Below are 10,985 nucleotides of genomic sequence, written 5' to 3'. Positions count from 1 at the left end.
GGCCTGATGTGGTGTCTATGTCTGTGGAAGCTGTACAGGTGACTACTGTCATGCTATGACACAGTCATGATGTTCAACACATCTTATATGGTCGAATTAAGTGACACCTCCACAACCTGTGCACAGGCTTTTAGGATGTTCAGTGTTCCACATCAACTATATAACCATTCAACAAAGGCTATAGTTGGACCATGTGTGGACAATGTGCAACAGGGTGTATACACATCACATCTACTGTGTGGCTACATGTCTCTGGCCGTCCTCCATGGCCATGTGTGAACATGTGTTGGCCAAATGTTTGTGATGGCCGTCTCACATGTCTGTGTTGTCCCATATGACATACACCCATAGATGTCAGATACGTCACTGTCCACAGGGTTATGCAGACAAAGGGTTGTATGTTTGATATGTGGGGTATGTATTATGGGATAGTGAGACAATATTGGAGCCGGAACACTACATGTCTGGGACTTGTCAAATGGCACATCACAATGTGTGCACCCATTGCAGGGACATATTACACAATGGTGAATCCTGTGGGCTGCCCACATCCTAGCTCACTGTGTGGTACTGTTTGCATAAAACACATGTGTTGTTCAAATGTATGGTACATATGCCTACATTGAACAACACCTCCACCGTTGTATGCACAGCTGTCCACACATCTAGCAATGACAGATACTGTGGTTTCATGTTGGTGTTTCATTTAGTCTGAATATATTGCACATGGGTAGCCAGTGTGCTTGATGACAGATGCGACCTGTATATCGTGACTGGACCATACATTATGTGTACATGTGTTAACTGGCCACATGGTGAATAGATATATGGATTAACATGCCTGATACTGATAACTGTCTCACCTGCAATGGACTGATGTCTGTGCGGCACGCCAGAGGTACCTGTATAGGGGTGACACAGCGGTTTGAACATTATCCATGACTGTATGACAGCTACAGGGTGCACTGTGCATGTTAACACATTCGCCTGTACAATAACATATAGTATGCACATATGCACATACACAGGGTATCAAACTATAGTATGCAGCATGTGTGTAAACATACCTTGCATATGATGTTACATTACATATTGTACAGTGACACATGCAACTAAATGGGATATGATAGTCATATGTGCATTAGTGACTTACCAGGCAACTCCAGGCTCAGTGGTTGGGAGACACCCACCTCCACGATGGCAGCTACTGTTTGTGGATGTTGTTCTGAGGGTGTCCCCAGGCTGGCCAGTAGCTCCTCGGTGCATGTGAGTGGGGGCTGGGTTGGTGGCCCACCACCTGTTCCACCTTGTTCCCTGGTGATTGCATTAGCATGCTGTTTTGCATGTTGTATCAGGTCCGTGCAGTGTCTGCGCACCTGCTGGTTGGTGCAGCTATGGCCTCCCACATCATTAACCCTTCTGCATAGTTCCTGCCACAGGTCATCACACTGCTGGGCATGCTGTGGCACATGGCTGAACAACACCTCATAGTTATCATGGAGGTACGGGATGAGGGCATCATCCTCCTGGCGGCTATACGCTGGCAGGCGTGAACAAGGCATTATCTGGAAGACTTAATGATGGAGACAGGTCATAGTATCACAGAGATGTACAGAGATACATCTAGTACATATGAACAGTTATCTTTGCAAGTCATGACACTGACACGACTGACATGTTTGTGTCACACACATGTAACACCCGTTGTGCATTGGATATCATCACCATATATGTGTGTCACCTCATTACATTGCTCATACTAGATGTGAATGCTGTCTTGATGTGGCATGTCTGTTTGCCTGTACTGGTGTTCTTACCTATCAGCACATGCCTGGATGTGTCCACAGTAATGCTGCTGACCTTGATGCTGTGCATATGTCACATATCAACACATAAACTGCCTTAATGGACATGAGCAGTGACAATGCACACATGCGCACGGAAACTATTACTTGCATGTTGCACATGTGATACACATGGGACAATGGCTAGCCGGACGTTATTTGCAGGGATGGTTATCAACCATGGCATCTATGGGCAAGGTTTTCTAGCTCTATCCAACAGCCATTTTGCCACCGCCAAGTGCATCAGTGCCACATTACTGATCCAGACAGTTAATGATACATCTACCATGCGGTCATCGCACCATGTTTGACAGAGATGACATGTGCAGCTTTAATGGACAGGGTTGCATGGTATGGCAGGAGTATGTAACATGTATGGCACACAGATCTATCCAGCATGTGGTGATCATTGTAATAAGATGGTGGCTGTCCATGACGTATGTCTTTCAGATCAGGATATGTACATGTAGCATGTCCAACATCACAGTGTAGCACATGTCTTTATGCAAGGTAGCCAGCATGCTGCATAGTGGAGGTAAGGATTGTGAAGGCTGGTATCGCCCATCCACACATGGCCAATACCCCTGAAAGGTGATATGTGATCCGATATTGGTCACCTGAGTGCTGAGGATGCCTGTCCAATGATCTCCATGCTCATGGATGGCACCCTGTCATGATATGGGTGCCTCATATGACTACCTAATAGGCCTGGAGATGTCACCAGCTCAGGGAGGTGAACTTCACAGCACCATCCCTTACACACAGTGTCCATAATGTTGACCACTGCCTAGGTGGTAGTTAATGGGTACAGTGTTATTTCCCCCTAGCGGTGACAATGTTATTATCAGCTGTCAGATTGTGCACATATGTCACGCACCTCACCCGCAAAGCCCATTCTGTATGTTGTCCACAACACTGAGACAGCTATTGCTCCTAGGTCATGGCATTCACATCCTTACATACGCAGATGCCTCCCATTTGTCTGTGTGGTATGGGCTACAATGAGGGAGGAGTACAAAACATTAACCCTGTTTTACTGTAGATGCCTCTGGTGTGATATGCACATGTCACTCTGGCACCTTTTGTAATGTTGCTTCTGTCAACAGGCAACTGGTAGACCACTCCTGTGACATACAAAGGTACATCTAATTTACTCAGTGTAGCTGGAACACAGTATGGCTGATGTCCTATGACCTGTCACAGGTATGCTATGCAGTGTGAAATCATCCGTACTGTCATCTACATCTCTACTGCTAACATCTACGTTGACAATGGTTCATAGACCTGCAGACCATACTCAACAGGGTAATAGTGCAGTGCCTCCAATTATGACTGGCGTCTCCGCTTGTGGGTTGCAGTGGGTTTATATTATCCAACACCCTATCTGTATTGCATATTCATGCTCAGCACTTGTTCAGAACATGTAAGCACTTCATGAGGTACTTACTACTATAGCACACATTCCAACTCATTTCTTACAGGTAAACTGTATGTCCTTACATTTCCAGCTTGCTTACAGTACAACAGCTGTTGTACACACGTAACTCACATATCTTGTGAGACATGGTTGAATATACAGGCATGTCCAAGTGTTACTTACCAGTGTTATTGCCTGTCTATATGATGAATATGGCAAACATGAGGCAAAAGAGCAATTGTCTTATGTACACAGTCAATGCTCACCTCCCAACATATGACACTACAGCCTGTGGGAGATGCACATATGTAGCCATGCTGGGGGTAATGCTCTCACCAACCCAGACTGAACCTGACATTCATGTGGGGACGTTTAACATTTGCAACACACCCCATTCATCATATAGTCTCACTAGATCTCCTCCACCACAGGCCACACATAGTATGACTACAACATTTGCAGAACCTCTCCATACTCTCTGTGTAGGCAACAGAGGCAGCCCCCATCACCAAACACAACACCAATTACTTATAGCCCACAGACTCATGTGCACATCAACTACAGCCAATAGGGTGTCATAAACTACACAACACACCAGTCATAGGTGACTCTGTAGGCGGTCACACTGATGTCCCACTCAGCAGGCTACACAAGGTGATAGTCCCTTACATCTGGCTGTCGGGTTACAGGATCCGCAACATAACCTATGCACCCATGCCACACCTCACCAGGTATGATTTGACTGCCATTCTCCATGCTAGTGTGACTGCCTTGAGATGTAACTTCCTGGACTACATGCACAGGGACATGCAATAGCTCTCCGGTCTTGTAGCCCAGAAGGTATCGCCCAAGCCCTGAGAAGCATTCTGCATTCATCTAGAATGATACCATTGTACAACGACTGAATGTTTCACTTCAGCAGTTGCCTATGCGTCTGCTGTCATTCCACAGGCATCCAGTATCTGTCTGCTTTGAATGACATGGTCAACAAAACACGATGCTTTGGCACAGATAACCTGCATCTGTCAGCCCTGGGAGTACAGATAACATGTAAGGCTCTTGCTGCTCCTATACTGCCTGTCTTGGGCAGTTTCCAATAACATTCACTACCAGAACAGGAACAGGCAAGCAAAACCTGGGGTACTGTTAATCAATGCTTGACATCTTCATCTCTAACGCACTCAGGCGAGGCACTCCTTATAATGGACCACTTCGATATCTCTGCAGTGACTGGGACCTGCTTCTAGGCTCCGGAGAGCACACCTGCACTGGCAGGTTACACGCAGACCACACCTTTCAGTCATGTAACCTGGACCGGAACACCCACGGCAGAGGTGTGTCCATATTTCACAAGGATGTACACACCTCCAGGCTGGTTCCTTAGCACAATGCATCAGAGGTGATCCACATGCAATTAACTGTGGCCAGAACTGCTATACACATTGTAACTTGCTACAGATTCAACAACATACCCCACGGTTACTGGCCCTCATTTCTTGGTGTACTGGACAATAGGGTTCAGACAGGTACAATTGATGTGAGACTGACACAACCCCACACTTAACTGGGATGCCTACTCATGTACCAACACATTAGGCCAACGCTTTCTGGGATTCATAACCTCCACTCGGCTGGATCAACCCATACACACCACCACCAAGACCAACAATATCCTAGACATGGACATTACAAACATGTGACTGGTGTTCCACATCTTGGGTTATCCCCTCGTTGGTAGTTTCCGAACATATGCTAATCACCCTTGTTATCCACATCCCGGCACCACACCCTGCACAGAATACACAGTAGAAGATTTCTACAATGCCTACATCAGACGTCTTATGACAGCAGTAGTAAACGTCATGACACCCGTGCAGATGGACAATGCACTTACAAACGCTGAAACATACACCAGTGCACTTCATTAGCACTTACACGACTGCATGGATCATTCTACCCACCAGATAATGGACGCCACTCTGGGGGTCCGGTTCCATGCACATAATGTACAACAGAAGGTGGTGGCTGTTGCAAAGTGGAGTACAATCCCATGGGTGTGGTAGCTCACCGGTCAGCCGCAGTAGGAATCCAGGATCCCTTATCACATCTTCCAAAGCTAGCTACGTAAACATTACTGCAACACATTCCAAGGACTACCACAAAGCATTATGGAGGTATGTCAGTACTCAATGGCAATACCCACATCTGCTCTGACATACGACAGTTAGGCAGGAACATTACAGACAGACTGCTATTGGCAACATCCTGGCAGATAGGTTCAATGCTAACTTTACACCCTCTCACTCCCTACAGGGCCAAAATCCATACAGGAACAATGCAGAGTCCCTGTGGTCACAACTACACAGTTCCAACCTGCACTCTCTAAGGCCTGGAACACAGACTCCATGTGACCGTCCAACATCCCAGGCTGTGATTTACACAAACCTCAGAATGACATGGCTCCCCACTTGACCACCAGATTCGGTAATAGCCTTGTATCAGACATTGTGGCCCCTGAATGGCACACAGCAACAGTCATCACACTCCACACAGGAGGCACCACAATGAACCACAGGGACTATTGCCCTATATGCCTGACTGGACTGTTCTGCAAGGCTATGGGGCACATCATCATGGAAGTCATTCACAGAGACATTGGTGGCCTCCAGACCTTTGATGCCACCCAGGTTGGATTTGTTAGGGCCAGACCATGGCTCCTACACCTGGTGGACTCCTCTAATACAGTTACCAGGATAGTTGATAAGGGTAAGGGGGTCCACACAGCCTACATTGTCCTCTCATTGGCTTTCAGCACCGTTCTCCATTCTGGTATTAACAACATACACATCCGCCTGCACATCGACCCCTACGTCTCGGGATGTTATGTAAAGTGGCTCACGGACAGGACCCACACAATAAGGGTAGCATACCGTGGTACCTACAGTAATTCAGTTACACTTGGCGTACCACAGTCCTCAGTCATAGGGCCCCTCATGTTCGGTATATGCTTCTCTGAGGTACAGGCTAGCACAGAGGGACTTTCCCTGAATAGGTTTTCAGATGACTGCAAAGAAAGGAGCCATGATTGATCCACCAGCTGATACAGACACCCTCCATATGGTTGTCACTGTGACGGATACCTGATGTCAACAACATGGCCTCAAGCTACATAAACCAAGGTGTATAGCCATCCCCTTTGGATTACACCAATCACCCACTGACTGTCACATAGGTGGTAGTCCCCTACATACATGTGACATTATATGGGATCTTAGTACACACGTATATTGTATATAGCACCCACACCTTTGATAACCATATTGCCAATGTGGCGTGGATATCCTTCTACGTGGCCATCCTAATCTGTAATGGGTTTGTAGCTGGAACAAAGGCACCCATTGTACCTCTATACTCCTGATGTATGACACATGTTCAGGGGTACAACACCCCTTTTGGGGTGTACCTTACGGAACAGCAACACCTTTACATACCACAACATTAACACACCATGAGGATTATTGACCTCCGAAGGATGACGTATGCAGCACAACTACGGACACCACGACTGTACACATTTGCATACTGCATACTCAGGGGTGACCTCTGCTGAACATACAGAGCCCATGTCCACAACAATATTCATGGATATACTCCACATAAGCAACATAAGCAAATGCCACTGAGAGCAACATGCTCATGGATATGTGCACAAACGCAATGATGAGTGGGATGTGCTTGAGGGATACATTCCCGAACCAGACACTCACCATGCTTTGGAACATGATTCCTATGTACATCAAGCAGGGATACTCACTAGCACTCTTCATGAGATACCTCGATGGGTGGATGGGAGACACACATGTATGCCAGGGATCACTGAAGTGGCTGTACTGTACACAGGTCCAGGTAACACACTGCTCTGCTGTTCACAGACAGGACACTACCCTAGAGAGGTGCTGCCGGTGACAATACTGTTGTTGGGCTTACACATGGACTTGGCCAGACAGCATAGTACCTCACTATGAACCTGTGAAGCTATTACATGTCCTTTGTGCATGGATAATTGAATAGCTCTTCCATTTCAGTTAGCTATCATGTTGTTACAGTGTCCCGTGAATACAAGCCATATGTATCCTGTTATTGTGTATTCTACATGCCAATAAATGATACCCTTTGTTTGCATGATATAACAGTTATGCTGTGTAAAATATCTGACATATTTACACACAATACTGTACATTACACATATTTTAAACATTATCCCATAATGCAAAGCATACTTACACAGCAGAACCACCCTAGGCATGTTATTCTCATGATATGCCCTTACACATGCCTACTGTTTCAATATATCGACATATACTATCCCCTGCTATGGCACGTACATGTTGGACAAACCCTACCACTGATGGCGGGTGGTGTGGAATTGTTGTGTTTAAAGCCCTCATGTAGCATCCCTTATGGTGTATGAGATGTTTACCTTGTGGCCCACAGCAGGACACACAATTTCTACAAGCATTACTATGCTCAACAAGACATCACTAGATAATAACTTTTCCCACTTTATGCATTGCATACACTTTAATTACTACAAAACAGGCTCTACATATACTGACATACTGAGTGTTTTACATACCTTGTTTCCGAGTCTTCGTAAAATATCTCTCTTACACCTTTACTGTTTAAACGGTTCTATGGTATGAGCTTACGGTTTGAATGTATGGCAAAACATCCTTATATACGTCGATACCTGTAACATGTGGTATCCTGCCACCAATTGGTGTTCCTGAGTAAATTATTACATGCACATCAGCTGTGCAGCTACTCCATTTGCAAATCACATGGCAACAATGGGATATAATTGAATTCTCCACTTGGGCGTTGCCCGTTTGCCCTACCTTTGGGGAGATGGCCTGTGTTTTGTTGTGAGGAATTGCAACTGCTATTTGGAGAGACACGGATATTTTGAATTCATGTCCCCCATGGATTGTGTGTGATGGCTAAAGTATGTGGTTCTACATGTGAGTGTACCTGTCATCTCAACCGTCTGATAAGGGACTACTGCAAACAAAACCTGTAACATCGCCATCTGTTCCATTATACAACAGCTACAATTTCATATGGTGCCATTACAAATGTGTCTCTCACAAGGTATGTTAACGGTTCTGCAGATGTAATTGAGTAAGTGGATGTTTGTGATGTTATTACAGTCCGTATTGCAATTGTTTCCAATGTGGGGAAGATGTAGGTGGGTGTACATAGCATATACAGGTTTGTGGGGACTGCATTTCTACATATTCCATATATGTGTGTGGGCTCCTTCCCTAATTGAAGACCTATCATTTAGTAGACTGAGAAACTATAGTTGTTACGGGCTTATACATTGAGCCATTGTTAATTGGTTTCTATATAGCATGCAGGTGAGGTTGATACTTCAATACCTCTGGAAATACATCAATATGTAAGGGAATGTTACTAAATGACAGCTGTCTCGTGTATTTCTGACACAGATATTTGCACTCATTGCAGTTGTGTTGGTGACTGAACCTCTTTGGCATGGGTTGCCACCTTTTCAAATGGCCATAGTGGGACATTTGCAGGACACACATCGGTGTTTCCAAGCCGACACATACCCATGGTCAGTACACAGGATAGAACATACTTTTATCCTGAATACATACTTATTCTTGAAGCACTTTAGCTAATTATCATGTTTCATGTAACATTTACGTATTTTAGATACAGGCATAACTATTTAATGCAACTATTCCATAATATATGGGACATAATTATGTCCTACAATCTCGGACATTTGCCCTTTTTAATATTTTTTGTCAGGACACAATTGCCCAGGGAGGGGCTGTCCATCAAAGTGGGACAGGTGGTAACCGTATGCCTACGGCCAGCTATGACCACACCTACCATACTGATCTACCTCTGAGATAGACTAACAGACACACGATGCAAACACACACACACACACATTACAATCCCACAGAAATGCACACGGCACCCTCAACACACACATACACAGACTACAGCAATCACATACACAGTACCTACCTGGACCGCAGCACCGGCAGCGATAACTACTTGTCCCTTAACATCGTGATAATATTACTCTCAGTTCTAGTGTTCCGGTACTGTGGTCTTACGGTCTTTCAGCCTCGTGATTATGCGTGTTGGTATGTGACACATTTGATAGTTGGCAGTATCCTATTTATTTGTACCTCCATGGTTGTGTACATGTTATTGACCTATCTATATATTTGCAGATATAGGTGAATATCTCCCTATCACCCTTTCTATATATATATATAATTATATATATATATATATATATATATATATATATATATATATATATATATATAGATATACATATATATATATATATAGAGAGAGAGAGAGAAAGAGAGAGAGACTGAGAGGGAGAACACACCTTTCGTTGTGTACATGTCAGTGTATACTGTTTCCTGGACTCATTTTCACCTGTCACAATACACACCTGCCATTGGTACATCTCGGGTAGCTTAGTGTTAGGTGATTGTGTACATGATTGCGTGTTCTACTCCTGGCAGTGGTCATTCTACCCTTCAGAGCAGGCACTATTAGTACAGGGGTGAATAATGCTAGTTTTACCTGTTCTGGACATCGTTGACCATGATCTGCGCGATATTCAGAAAAGCTTAGCCCTGGTTCGCTCATATCCGTATATTCATGTTTAAACGACGCTTACCAGCACTTGCCAATGTATAATCCTGCTGACATGTGCTAAACCTGATCTGATGACCTGCATCCAACATCCATTATTCGTGCCTTCGGAATTATGTAACGTCCCTTGCAGGACGTGGGACCAGGAACATGCACGACAGTCAGTGCATTTACCACTTGGGCATCTGGGATTTGTACACGTGTTATGGTGTTTTGTATGTGGACTGTACTACGGCTGTTACTCCATACTGCAATCAAATGTGTAACTCAGTTAGTTTACATATGGATGAAACCTATTAATGGTATGTCCAAGTGATGTTTAATGGGTGTGCTCCAGCATTGGTAATGTATGTCACAGTGAGCCACACACTATAATGTGCTACACCTTCACACAACCATAGGTGGAGCATGCTGGGGTGACAGATACCTGTCATGGGTACTCCCCATGCTTTGCCACTACATCCCTGATTACATTATATGGAGACCATCATTAACACACCAGGTAAGCCATACAGAGTGTGTGGGGAATGGTGATTACACACATGGATCCCGCAATTGCCTCTGCTCCACTGAGGGACAGTTGGTTAATCGATGTGGTGGTGACAGCAGACACTGTTTGCCTCGGTTGATGAATGGCCTCTGACAATCGGGCGTGTACCTACCGATGTACCTAGGAACCTACACATACAGTATCAACATATGCTGTTAGGTGCGTGTACTGTTCAGGTGTTGACATTCCTTGTTTCAATAGCTGTTATGTGTGCAATGGTTGAGGGCTGCCTATGTAGGATTCACACAGTAGGCCACCTATACATTACACTTTACAGGTAGTCGCGTGTGTGTGTGCCATCCAGTTTACTTTGTGTGCAGGTGGAGAAGTGTGTCAGTCCGTAGGGGCCTACACTGTCAGTGTATGTGCTATACGTTCCCTCTTTGCCAAGGCGTGGGCATATTGGGCATGCCTCCATCTGCCTACTTGGGCTGGTACAGGGTGTTCATGGTCTGAATCC

The sequence above is a fragment of the Protopterus annectens genome, chromosome 2.part0, assembly GCF_019279795.1.
Source record: "Protopterus annectens isolate FY-2018-M chromosome 2.part0, PAN1.0, whole genome shotgun sequence".
Classification (NCBI taxonomy): domain Eukaryota; kingdom Metazoa; phylum Chordata; order Ceratodontiformes; family Protopteridae; genus Protopterus; species Protopterus annectens.
The sequence above is the reverse complement of the archived record's forward strand: the minus strand, read 5'-3'. Positions refer to the sequence as shown.